The sequence below is a fragment of the Marmota flaviventris genome, chromosome 1, assembly GCF_047511675.1.
Source record: "Marmota flaviventris isolate mMarFla1 chromosome 1, mMarFla1.hap1, whole genome shotgun sequence".
Classification (NCBI taxonomy): Eukaryota; Metazoa; Chordata; class Mammalia; order Rodentia; family Sciuridae; genus Marmota; species Marmota flaviventris.
Window position 1 is genome coordinate 218,302,712 of NC_092498.1, and position 13,507 is coordinate 218,316,218.

A 13,507-nucleotide genomic window follows, 5' to 3' on the forward strand; every position below is an offset into this window, starting at 1 on the left:
GAGCAATAGGTAGTGGCCCAGGGGGAAGCCTGACCACTCAGATACCTCATGAAGAACTTTGAATGTTGGCCCTGCTTGGTGGCCTTGCCTGTCATCCCAGTGACTCAGGAGTCTGAGGCAGGAGAATCGCAAGTTCAAGGCCAGCCTCAGCAACTTCGTGAGACTGGCTCAAAATAAAATCTGAACAAGGGGCTGAGGACGTGGCTCGGTGGCAGAGCTCCACAAAAAGTAAAGAGGACACTGTGGACAGCGTTGAACTGTCCTTCCTGTGGAGAGCCTCAGAGGGACAGAGGGTTTCCCCAGCCTCCCTCTAGGTGGGAAGAGGGGGGCAAGTGTGGACACCCCTCCTGGCTGTGGGGTCGCTGGACAGTGGCCAGGAAGGCTGGAGGTGTCTGGGACTATAACTGTCACCCCATGGGTATTCTCCCCACACTGGCCTGTCCCTGCCCCTGCTAGTGGAGATAAAGAGCCCCTGAGACCCCCCTTCCTCTCACATTGAGCCCTCAGCCTTCCTCAGGCCTCACTGGACCCCTGCTGACTGGCTTCAGCCACCCTGTCCCCCCATCTGTGCCCCTACCCCAGGACGCAGGAAGCCAACGTCCATTCCCGGTGCTGGCCTCTGAGCCTCTTCACCTGGTCCCTCAGGACCTAGCCACCACCTCCTCCCTGCACTGCCCCATAACCTCCCTAGGTGCCCGACTTCAGGGGGTCTCTGCCTCTGATGCCCAACACCCCCAGAGAGCAGCGAGGGGGAAATGCCCTTGACTCAGGGTCAGCGTCCTGTGGGTGCAGAACCAGGCTGGGTGAGGAGGGAGTCCTCCCTCTCATGGGCTTGGAGGAACCGGTAACCCCCAGTGAAGGTGCTGCTGCCGCTCACCCCACGGAGAGCACGATATTGGGGAGGAGCCCCGGAGCAGGGCAGTGCACCCACCTCCCCTCGCTGCTCCTCCTCCTGGCCCCCTTCTTCCCCTGTCCCTGCTCCTCTGTGGCTCTCAGCAGCCCTGCCCCCCACAAGCTCTGAGGTCAGCCCCCAGGTCCCAGGAGCCTGGCTGGGGACTGCACAGGGCCTAGGGGTGGTTGGGGGCAGGTGGAGCCACCCCGGGCCGAGCCCACCGCATCACCTCCAGGAGCCCTGTCTCCTGTCTCCGCATCGTAGGGCACGTTATTTGTTACATATAACAAATAACATGGCTTTCTATTTTTTATTGGGGGACAGGGTCCCTCTAAGTTACTCAGAGCCTTGAACTTGCGACCTTCTTGCCTCAGCTCTCAATCCCTGGGATTACAGGCCTGTGCCATTGCACCCCAGTTTTGGTGTTGTTGTTGTTTTGGTACCAGGGATTGAACTTGGGGTTCTCGACCACTGAGCCACACCCCAGCCCTATTTTGTATTTTACTTAGAGACAGGGCCACACTGAGCTGCTCAGCGCCTTGCTTTTGGTGAGGCTGGCTTTGAAGTCACCATCCTCTTGCCTCAGCCTCCCGAGTCTCTGAGATTATAGGCATGCACCACTGCGCCCAGCTGCACCCCGGTTTTTTAATTGGAAAAAAATTAACTTTATTTATTTATTTTTGCAGTGCTGGGGTGGAGCCCAGAGCCACCTCGTGCTAGGCAGTGCCCTGCTGTCCGGCCGCAGCCCACCATTTTTATTTTTATGTGCCTATTTTCATAGTGGGCTTTTCACCCTCAGAAGAGGCCAGGCCCTGGTGTACCTGGCTGGGGGGGGGGGGGGATGACAGTCATGCTGGGCAGTGCCGTCTGCCTTCTACGCTGGTTCACAGCAGCTGGACTCAGGACACCACACAGGGGTCACCCCATGTCCTGATGAGTGAGGGGATGCACAGCCTGGCCCATTCACACCTGGAGTGTCCCAGGCTACAAGGAGGAGCGAGGTGACAGCTGCAGTATAGATGGACCTGGGGACCTCATGTTCAGTGAGAGCCAGACACACAAGGCCATAGTGTGTGACCCAGTGATAGGAGATGTCCAGAGACGTGAGGATCCAGGGGTGCAGGGCTGTGGGGGCTGCTCATGCGCATGGGGCTTCCTTAGGGAGACCGAGTGTTCTAGAATTAGTGGTAAGAGGGGCACAACTCGGTGAACACGTGGTGTAACCAGGGAACTCCTGGGTGGCGGCACCACAGGTGACTTATCTCATGCCATTTTTAAAGGCCCCGCCCTCCCACGGTCTGACACACACCAGCGGGCCTGGCCATCTAACCTCCCAACGGTGACTCGGCCACAGTCCCCAACACCTGGCCAGCCTCGCCCGGGGCGGGTGCTGGGCACAGGAGGTGAGGGGTCGGGCCCTGCCCAGGGACGCCCTGCAGAGGGGCAGGGCAGGCCGCCGCCACCTGCCGGGAGCCCCGGATGGGGCGGGGAGCCTCCGGGTCGCGGCGGAAGCGCGGGCCTGGGAACGGGCAGGTGCGCTGGGCTCCCCGGGCGGCGGCCTCCGGCCGGGCAGTGCTCACCCGCCCGCTCCGCAGCAGGAGCAGCAGCCTCCTTCCCGGGGTTTCTGGGCCAAGGGTCCCCCGCTGGCCGCGAGGGCCGGCCCCTGCCCTTGCCCCGCCCCCGCCCCCGCCCGCGGGGACACGGCCGGGCTGTCCCCGCCGCGCACAGGGCCCAGGTCGCCCCACCACCCCGCGCAGCGTGATTCGGAGCCCCGCTTTGGGGAGGAACAGGAAAGGATGCCACCATGAGGAGGGGTTGGCTTCCCCTGCTCAAGGTCACACAAGGCAGGCTTGACCTTGACCCCTTGGCAACAGGGAAGTCAGGAAAGGGAGCCGGCAGCAGCGGCACCTGCAGGGGACCGGGACGGGGCGCTGGGCCCCGCGACCACCCCGCCCTGCACCTGCCGCCGCGAGTGCGGTGCGCGCGTCCCCAGCCCGACCCCCACCCCAAGGGGAAACTGAAGCCCGCGCCCCAGGGGGAGCGGGCGGACGGGCGCCCACGTGGCAGGCGGCGGGAGGGAGGGAGGGAGGGAGGGAGGGAGGAGTCACTCTCTAAATTGCGGTGATTTTTAAAAAAAGACAGAACCCGGGACTGGCCACACCAGAAGGCTGCCACGTTCTCCCCTTCCGCACCCGCCCATGCCTGAAGCCCAGGGGCCACTTGTGACCCTGCGCAGCTGCGGGAGAGGGCTGACCTCGTTCATCCGGAGTCCCTCTCCAGGCTCCACTGATCCCAGACAGGTAAAGCTCAAGCCCGCCCACCCCCCAGAGCGAGCGCCCTGGCGGCAGAACAGTTCCCCTGGGTCCCTGTCTTGTCCACCTAGCACAGAGGGGGAAGAAGCAAGCAGAAATGCAGGACTGAAGTTAGACTTTAGTTAGGACTTCTCTCCTGGGCCCCACAGACATGAGGCCATGTCATTCTCTGGGTGGGCACCCTGGGCATTGCAGGGTTCTCAGCAGCACCCCTGGCCTCCATCCACTCTGTGCCAGGAGCATGTGATAACCATAAATGTCCCCAGACACTGCTTGTGTCCCCTGGAAGTCAGGATTGATCCCCAGGTGAGATCCATTGCCCTAAATGGACCAGACTATGGACAGCTGTAGGCAAGTGGGGCTCTGAGCCAGGCCTTCACCCTCAGTTGGAGCACATGCTAAGGTTCTGACAGGACCTAGGAAGTAGCCCAGGAGGCCAGCGCCCCATGTGCAGAGGGGCTGGAGCTAGGTGACGGCAGGGCCCTTCTGCCTGAAGGGCCCATTGCACAGATGGGAAGACTGAGCTGTGGGTGGACCTAGCACCAGCCCAGAGCAGCTCTCCCTGCTACCTTCTGGGTGAATACACAGTAAGCTCCCAGCCCTCAGGTGCAAATGCCCCTCCAGGTGTCTGCCCAGGTGTCAACTCAGGGGCTGCCACTTTGCTGCTCAGAACATATTCCTTCTATGATGCGCCGCAGGGCTGTCTCAGGGTCAGCAGGACTGGGGGCACTTGGGGTACCCCCATGAGCAGCACTTTGCCAGCCAGTGCTGAAATATTTCCACACCCAGTTTAGCCACCCTGGCGGCTGCTCCAGTGTTAGCGGTCCGCAGAGCCAGGTGTGGCGGCACACGCGTGTGAACCAGTGACTCAAGAGGCTGAGGCAGGAGGATGGCAAGTTCAAGGCCAGCCTCAGCAACCTAGTGAGACTTTGTCTCAAAATAAAAAATAAAAAGGTCTGGGGATGTGGCTCGGTGGTTAGGTGCCCCTGGGTTCAATCCCCAGTACAAAAAACAAAAACAAAAACAAAAAAAGTCAGCTGTAACTAACAGCTCCTTTGAGACGGAGCCCAGGGGACTTTGCGGTGAGCCTTAGGGACCCTCTGGAGGGGGCTGCACCCAGGCGGCCCTGAAGGCCAGCTCACCTGGCTACTCTCTACCCATTGTGAATCCGGGTTGCAATGTTCCTGACACAAAGGAAGGGTGCGCTCGCAAACACCACGGTGTGACGTGGTCGGCACCAGGTCCACTCCTCTTGGTTTTTTTCTCTTTTGCAGAGATGCGTTCTGCCATGTCTCCCAGGCTGCTCTGGAACTCCCGGGCTCAAGTGATCCTCCTGCCTCCGACTCCCAAGTGCTGGAAAAGGCATGTGCCACCCAGCCCAGCCATTGTAGTCCATTCCAAGTGCACAGCTCAGTGGTATTAAGTGCATTTCTGATGTTATGCACCCGTCCCCACTGTACGTCTCCAGAACTTTCCATCACCCCGCACTGAACCACTGCCCCATTCAACACTAGCCCCCACCTCCTATTTCCTGCCTCTGTGGCTCTGGGGGCTCCAGGAGCTTCATGCAGGAGGATCCTGCAGCGTGTGGTGTGTACTCTGGCTCATTTCACTAGGTCCATCCACACTCCTGTAGGTGTCAGGATCCCTTCCTTTTTAAGGCTGCGTAATATTCCAGTGTGTGGACAGACCGCATCGGGTGTGTCCGCTTGTCTGTGCACAGACGTTTGACTTGTTTCCACCTGTTTATTCCGTATTTACTTGTTTATTTTTGGTACTGATTGAAGCCAGAGGTGCTTAAGCACTGAGCCAAATCCACAGCTCTCTATTATTATTTGAGGCAGGGTCTCACTAAGTTGCTCAGGGCCTCACACAGTTGCTGCAGCTGGCTTTGAACTTTCGCTCTGCAGCCTCCCTAGGCTCTGGGATTACAGGCGTGCGCCACCGAGCCGGGCTCCACTGCGCCCACATCAGCTGCTGTTGGCACTTTGGAACCAGACTCCATCAGACTCCACCCGAAGTCTTCCAGAAGGTTCTCCTGATGTTGTGCTGACCTGCCTCTCTGGGAGTTTAGTGCAGGGCATGCTCTTTTCTCTCTCCAGTGCTGGGACAGAAACCCAGCCTCAAGCTCCCTAAACAGGTGCTCTGCCACTGAGCCACACCCTGGGCCCAAGTTTCTTTCTTTCTTTTTCTTTTTCTTTTTGGTGATACTGGGGGTGGATTCCAGGGGTGCTCTGCCACTGAGCTGCACCCCAGCCAGCCCAAGCCTTCCTGAACTCGACAGACCTGTCATCTCACATGCATTCATTTCCAAGATGGTTTCTGCAGCTGAACAGCCTCCCTCGTTCCACCAGCTCACACAAGAAGCAGACTCTTGTGGCTGTGGGACAGCGTCCACTCCAACCCTTCGGTGCCCTTGTTTATCAGGTGGTTAGATATTTTGAATATCAATCTTGGATATTTATTCACCCAAACTCCTATTACATGACATTTGGATCATCGCCTCTGTTTTGCTTTAATAAATAATGCTACCTCGAACATCTTTGCATCTAAATTTTGTTTTCTTTTTGGCACCAGGGTTTAAACCCAGGGACTCTTGAGCTCCGAGCTACATCCACAGCTCTTTTATTTTTTATTTTGAGGCAGGGTCTTATTAAGTTGTTGAGGTTAGACTCGAACTTGCGATCCTCCTGCCTCAGCCTCCCAAGTCACCGGGATCACAGACATGGCCACCACACAGGGCATGCATTTGAATCTTGAAGTGCATCCTTAATTATCTTCTCTGGATAAATTTCTATCTCTGAGTCAAAGGTGATGCATATATTTAGGCATTTGTCAGCTATTTGGTGAAGTGGCTCTTTTTTTTAGGGGGCAGGTGTGGGTGTGTGTTTAATAGGGGCATAAAGTCAATGATAAAATGCACTGCTAGCGCACAGCAGTTGTTTGACAAATGCATACAGCCACACCACCTCAATCTTTGGTTTCTTTCTTTTGTTTATCTGTTTCTTAAAAAAAAAAAAAAAAATTTGTGGTACTGAAAATTGTACCCAGGCCACTTTACCACTGAGCTACATCTAGGAATTTCCCAGGCTGGGCCTAGTGACACACACCTAGGATCAGTGACTCAGGAGGCAGAGGCAGGAGGGCCACAGGTTTGAGGCCAGTCTGGGCGATTTAGCAAGGTCTATCTCAGAATTTTAAAGCGAATACATAAGTAAATACATAAACAAACCCTCTGGGTTCTGTCCCTAGTACTGCCAAAAAAAAAAAAAAAAAGTACAATTCAGTAGTATTTCTTATATTCAGAATTGAGCCAGCATCACCTCTATCTAGAACATTCTATCACCCTAAAAGAAACTCTTCCCCATGAATAGTCACCCCATCCACTCCCCAGCCCCCTGCATCCGAGGGTTCACTTCCAGGCTGTGGACTCTCCTACCCTGGGTGTTTCCTGTCAACGGAGTCACACACCAGGTGTCCTTTTGTGTCTAAAAGGTCCTCAAGGTCCATCCACGTGGTGTCAGAGACGTGCTCCTTGCCACAGGGAAACCACGAAACTTTAGCTGTGAAGAAGTCCAGGGCTGGGGGTGTGGCTCGGTGGAAGAGCACTCACCTACTGTGCCCGAGGCACTGCAAAGTGAGCACGTAAGTCAAGTCCAAAACACTCACCATGGAGACCCCTGAGGCTGGCTTGCAGCCCCCTGGCTTCTGGGCTGCTCCTGGAATCGGAAGCTCAGGACCACCTCAGGGCCTTTGCCTGCGCCGTGTCTCATTTCTAGGTCACCTGGCTGTCTTCTCCTTTAGATCTCTGCTCAGATGTCATCTCCTTGGAAGCAGTCTCTCCGAGGACCATTTAAAAAAGTGCTCCAAGGCAAGAAACTGCCTGTTGGCCTATCCTGAGGGACCTCTATCCTGTGCTTTTTTTTTTTTTTTTTTTGTACCAGGGATTGAACCCAGGGGCTCTTAACCACTGAGCCACATCCCCAGCCCACTTTTATATTTATTTAGAGACAGAGTCTCACTGTGTTGGGCTGAGGCTGGCTTTGAACTTGAAATCATCCTGCCTCAGCCTCCTGAGGATCATAGGTGTGGGCTACTGCGCTTGGCTGCCTTTTGCTATCTTTGAACTACTTCTGGGCTCCCCAAGTTGTAGAAAACTGATAGTAATGGCCATCAGTTCTTGTTCATGAATAGCCACATTCGTTCAGGGCAGCACATTTTACTTCTATCTGTAAATACCTCTTTGCATTTCTTGTTTGTCTATGGATATAGTTCTTCAAATCCTCCTTAATTTGGTTTAACATCTTACTGGTTTCCTCATCATATTATGATTAGTTACATGAAATTTTTTCAAACATATTCAATTATTTTAAAAGTTAAATGTTCCTAAGCCCTAATTACCATCTTTCCTATCTTCTGCTTTACTTCCTTTCTTGCAATTATTTTCTGGAATTCTATTTGATTATTTTTACCGATTTTGGATTATGTCTTTAAATAAATATCCAAACAATTTGCTAATCTTCCGTGTTATTTGTTGGTTTATTTTTTGTGGTGCTGGGGAGGACACCCTGGCCCTCTAGCACGCTAGGCAATGCTGTCCCACTGAGCCACATCCAGACACGCCTGCCTGCCTACCTTCCTTTAGATGTAGGTTGGAGTGGGGGAACTTGAACCATGGGAAGTGCCCCAGTAAGTAAATAAGAAAGAAAATGCTCTGGAGATTTTCCTCCAGATCTTCCCTCTGAAGAGAGCCAAGATGACCGACAGGACACAGTAGACTGTGTGGGCTTCCAGGCAGATTAACTGCTAAACAGAATGTTCTAGAATTGTCATAGGGACCCATCAGGCTCAGAAATCCTGGGTACTAGAATTTTCCTGGATCTCTCTCTCTCTCAACTCCTGCCCCCCATCTCTGTCTCTCAGACTTTCCTCTGGGGGTGTCACCTCTGATTCCCCAAACCAGGTGCGAATTCTTCTAAATTCTTGAGGCCTAAGTCCCCCAGCTCTGCAGCGTCAGATCCACACACAGCAGCCAGGGAAATTCCTTTATCTCCTCTCCTCTTGGGTCAGAGAAGAAAGAACACTGAAAACCAGAGCAAAAAAGGTGAAGACATTTGACCCAGTGTCTAAGGACGGTTGACCCCTTGTTCACCTGCCATCTCCCGAGGACGTGAGGGAGATATGACACTCACGGTTGGTAAACGGGGGCCGAGAAAAGAAAAGCAGCTTGGGTGTGTGTGCACATGTGTGTGCTCAGCAGGAAGAGCCAGAGGCTGAGCTGGGCCCGGGCTCACGCCCTTCCCACCTTCACCTCAGCACCTGGGTGGCTTCTGTTGTACCTGAGAGCCATTCTCTGTGTTTGGGGGAGGGGTGTTAGGGATTGAAGCCGGGACCGTGCCAGTGCTCCACACCCCAGCCCTGTCTGTGGCTGGCACAGGGCCTCCCTAAGTTGCCCAGGCTGGCCTGGGACTTGCCATCTCCCTGCCCAGCTTCCTGAGGAGCTGGGGTTACAGGTGTGTGCCACCCTGCCAGGTGGCAGACATTCTTTTAACCTACCCTGGGCATGGGGCTGGAGTTCGGGCTCAGTGGTAGGGGTACTTCCCTGGCATGTGGGAGGCCCTGGGTTCGATTCTCAGCACCACATATAAACAAATAAAGGCCCATTGACAACTAAAAAATATTTTAAAAATACCCTGGGCATTTTGAAGATTAAAAAGACCATGAAGCCAAAAGCACTGGTGCCTGTAATCCCAGTGGCTCAGGAGGTTGACACAGGAGAATGGCAAGTTCAAAGGCAGCCTCAGCAACAGCAAGGTGCTAAGCAACTCAGTGAGGCCCTGTCTCTAAATAAAATGCAGAATAGGGCTGGGATGGGGCTCCATGGCCAAATGCCTCTGAGTTCCATCCCTGGTATCCTCCCCAAAGAAAATAAATAAAAAGACCATGAAGACATGAACTTTGTACACTAAAAAATGCTTCCTCTCCATCAACTAATGGTTTTATGTGTGTGTGTGTGTATGTATGTATGTGTGCATATATATTATTTATATATATATATATATATATATATATATATATATATATATATATATATCCTCTGAGATATAATTGGTGTGCCATGGAATTCACTTGTCTATTTCTTATTTAGTTATGTGTTGTTGTTTTTTTTTTTTTTTTGGAACTGGGGATTGAACCCAGGGGTACTTTACCTGAGATACAGGGTCTTGCTAAGTTGCTGAGGCTGGACTTGAACTTGTGGTCCTCCTGTCTCAGTCTCTGGGGGCTGGGATGACAGGCTTGGCTCATTAAAAAAATAAATAAATAAATACAACTTTTTTTATTTATTCTTTTTTTTTTTTTTTTTAATGTGGTGCCAAGGATTGAACCCAGTGCCTCGCACATGCTAGGCAAGTGCTCCACCCCTGAGCCCCAGCCCCAGCCCCTGGCTCACCCTTTAAAGGGTACAGCTTAGTGTTTCTACTATATTCCAGGACATTCTCAGAACCCAAAAAGAAGCCCTGACCCCTCCCAGCCCCTGAACCCACGAATCTGAATCTACAAATCCACTTCCTGTCTGTAGACTCTCCTGTCCTGGATGTCCCCTGCAACTGGGTCACCCTCTGTGGCCTTGCGTGTCTGGCTCTCACTGGGCACTAGGTCCTCAGGTCCCTCCACACTGCTGTGGTGTCCCCTTGCTCCTGCTCGTGGCCGAGGACTCTCCGGGTGGCAAGGGCCACCCTGTGCACCCGTGCGTTAGTTGTCCACATTTGAGTCGATTCCCTTTGTGATCATGGCGAATGGCCCTGCTGTGGCCCTCGCCCTGTGTGTGTGGACAGCTGGCCTACTCCTGCCGGTGCTTACTTAGGTGTGGCACTCTGGGTCCCATGGCGCCTGCTCCCTCCACCTTCCCAGGGGCCCCAGGCCGCTTCCCAGGCGCAGGCTCCCCGTCATCTGTGCCCTGGGCCGTGGAGGAGCTGGGTGAGTGGGACCATGGTTGCCAGCCGCGTGGTCCCTGGTGGTCGGTGCAGCCGAGCCCCGGCATATTCCTGGTTGAGAAATGTCTACTCGAGTCCTTGACCCACTTGTAATCACCATCTTTTTGTTGTAGAGCTTTAAACGCTCCTGGGTAGCAGGGCGCGGACCCCATCAGATACAGGATTCGCAAATGTCCTCTCCCTTCCAGGCCTCCTCTTCGCTCTCGTGACGGGGTCCCTGGAGGCTGAAGAGTTAAGTCAGGGTGCTCTAAAGGTTTTTCGATTTTATTATGATGAATATGTACAGGTCACAAAATCCAAAAAATCCAAAGAGGACAGCGGGAGCTGGACCTCACCCTGCCCCCCGCCAGGCTCCAGCGGCCCCCTGGAAGCACCCTGGTGGCTGCAAGGATTGTTTAAAACATTCTGTAGGAGGTGGGGACACAGCTCAGCGGGTAGAGGGCCTGCCACCGCGGGTAGAGGGCCTGCCTCCCAGGCACAAGGCCCTGGGTTCAATCCCCAGCACCGCAGCAAACAAAACAAAACAGAAAAACGACGACGTCCTGTAAGTTTTCCGCACAGTCTAGCTGATGGAAGACCGGTTCCTTTCCTCAAGGACTCCCGGTGTGTCTGCAAGTTCCTTCCCTTCCCTGAGTCTGTGTGCAGTGTTCGCTGCACACCCAAAAGGGCAGACCTCCACTGATGAGCTACCGTAGCCTGCATGGCCATCCTAGGGCAGGACCCAAATAATAATGACAGAATGACATCTGTCACCTACAAGGCTGTTCCTTGTGCAGATACTGCTGTTACCGTCACCATCGTTTCTACTCTTGTTACAGCACTAGGAAGTCTCTTCAATCTACTCTCTCCAAAGGATTCAAAGGATCAGAAAGGCTAAGTAACCTGTCCAAGGCCGCACAGTAATTAAATCATTTACTTATTTATTTATTTTTCTGGTACTGGGGATTGGACTGGCAGGGGTGACGGGGTGTGTCTGTATCACTGAGCTACACACCAACCTTTACTTTTTCCCTCTTTAATTCTTTTGAGACAGGGTCTCACTAAATTTTCCAGGCTGGCCTTGAACTTGCCATCTCCTGCCTGTAACTCCCAAAGAGCTGAGATGACAGACAGGCACCGCTGGGCCCTGCGCGAAACTCAATCTCTTATACTTTTTAAAAAATAGTATCAAACTAGATTTTTTTTTTCTCCCCTGAGAAGGGGTCCCTGTGTTGCCCAGGCTGGCCTTGAACTCCTGGGTTCAAGTAATTCTCCTGCCTTAGACTCAGCGTAGCTAAGAGGACACCAGCAGGCCACTGTGCCTTTTTTCTGCGGGATGGCAGGTGGGGGGAGAGGAAGAAGCCACTTGACAATAGGGTGAGGACAAATCGGTGCCTCCCTCCCTCCTGCCTCACCACAGGGTAGGGTAGGCACGGTGTCGGGGAGCGACTTTTCTGCTCTGGGGACCAGAGCTAAAGGAGGCTGCAGTTGACATTCGTGCTCATTGTCCCTCTCTGGGTCTCTGTTTCCTCAAATGTAAGATGGAAATCCTCCTCCTTGCTCTTTCTCAGGGCGGTAATAAGGATTAGATTAAATGCCAATCTTCCCTGCGAACTCCCTGGCCCTTCTGAGTGAGGTTGTTGGCCGTGAATTGCTCCAGGCTTTTCTATCCCCTTTCCCCAAGGACATCTGTGGATGGCGGTACATCGGGGGAAACCGAGTCACCGCGGCTCTGGAGCAGGGGCGGGGCTTAGGCCCTGGAGGGCAGCCCACCGCAGCGCGGGTCCTGCGAGTGGGGCTTCCAGTGGCCTCCTGCTCGGGGGCGGAGATACGACCTGGCGGTTTAAGGAAGAGGGTTTATTTCCCAGGTCCGCCGAGCAAAGTTCCTGGGTTCCACCCTCACTCTGGACCCACGTGGCCCCTCCCTAGGTCCCTTCCCACCTCCTTGGCTGGTTTCAGGCTGCAAGTCCTGGGGCTGTTACTTCCCCTCTGGGGGCCTCCTGGGTTTCCCCTTGAAGCCAAATTATTATTACAAAAGCCAATTCAACCCGTTTGGGTGTTGAAAGGCGCTTTTAATATGTTGTGCGAAAAAGCAATAAAGTGTGTGTTGGGGGGAGGCGAGGCTTTGAAGTCAGAACAGACTGGGTAAATTTCAGGCAGGCCAGCGGTAGTTTCCTGCCTGTAAGGTAGTGGTGGTTATAATAACAATAATAAGAAGAAATAAGGCTAATGACAACGGGATTACATGTTAGCATGGAGGCCAACGGACCCTCGCGCGATCCAGTCACTGGACAAGCGTTCACTGAAGGCGGAGAAAGCGGGTGTCCACATTTTCCCTCCCAGGGGATGCGGAAGGGGAAACTGAGGTTTGGAGTCACCTCCGTCCCGCCGCCGTCCCGCCACCGGTAGCTGATCGCACCCAGCCAGCCCTTCCCGGGCGCCTACTGTATGCAGCCGGAGGCCGGCTGGGCCGGGTCACGCTGTTCTCACCGCTTGTCCCCTCCTCGCCCTCCCCCTCCTCCGCCGGACCTCTCCCACGACCGGGAGGAAGTGGGAGAAATGGACAGGGAAAAAAAGTTGGGCTGAGCCAACGCCTCCCCACTCCCCACCTCCGTCCCCCGCAAGCCACGCAGATCTTTGCGGGAGCTGCCCGCAGGACCCAGGCGTCCCGGGCCGGCTCCCCGTCCCGCCCAGGGGCCCGCAGCGGGGTGGGGGAACTCGGGAAGCCGGGAAAACAACCGCCCTCCCCGCCCCTCGCCAACCCCTTCCCCCGCTACGCCCCTGGCGCAGCGGGTGGAGGCGACTCCTTTATATAATCGCAGGAGGGCAGGTTGGCTGTTTCATTGAGGGACCCGGGAGCCCAGCGCACCCGCGCTGTCATTGGAAAGCCCGCCCCCGAATCTTTTGCGCCGGCTGGGCAAATTGAGGCCTCGGGAGGGCAGGCGCCTGGCCCCGAGGGTCCCCACCCGCTCCCGCGCCGCCCACCCCCAGCTGCCGGGGCAGCGCGACCCACGCCCGCGTAGGACCTCGCAGTGCGCACAGCACTCCCCGCCCCCGCTGCCATCCTGCCACGCCCCAGGCGTCGGGGGCAAAGCCCGAGCCCCCCCGCACCCCGCCCTGCGCCGAGGCTGGGGGCCTGTTTATCTGGAGGCCCCCACCCCCTGCACCCGGGGGGCCGCTCCCCCCGCGCCCCGGGGAGCTCTGGAGCCAGATAAGCTGGCAAGCTGGCACTGCGCCGCGCAGCGGGGCGGAGAGGTCAAAGGAGGGGGGGGGCGCGCCAGGGCGGGCCGGACCCCCCCCAACTTGCCAAAACCTAATAACAGCCCGGT

At 55.2% G+C, this 13,507-nt stretch overlaps 1 long non-coding RNA gene across 6 annotated transcripts; it reads left to right on the plus strand.

The window, feature by feature from the left end:
• The first annotated feature begins 2,151 nt into the window (after positions 1 to 2,151).
• LOC114105921 (uncharacterized) lies at positions 2,152 to 5,742 on the plus strand. Of its 6 annotated transcripts, none has more exons than XR_011705134.1 (3): positions 2,152 to 2,295; positions 3,031 to 3,192; positions 4,479 to 5,742. It is a non-coding gene; the product is annotated as an uncharacterized lncRNA (long non-coding RNA). The 6 variants fall into 6 exon arrangements; XR_003585113.3 differs by lacking the exon at positions 2,152 to 2,295 and adding an exon at positions 2,325 to 2,425; XR_011705141.1 differs by lacking the exon at positions 2,152 to 2,295 and adding an exon at positions 2,459 to 2,726 and having other exon boundaries at positions 3,035 to 3,192.
• Positions 5,743 to 13,507: the final 7,765 nt, after the last annotated feature.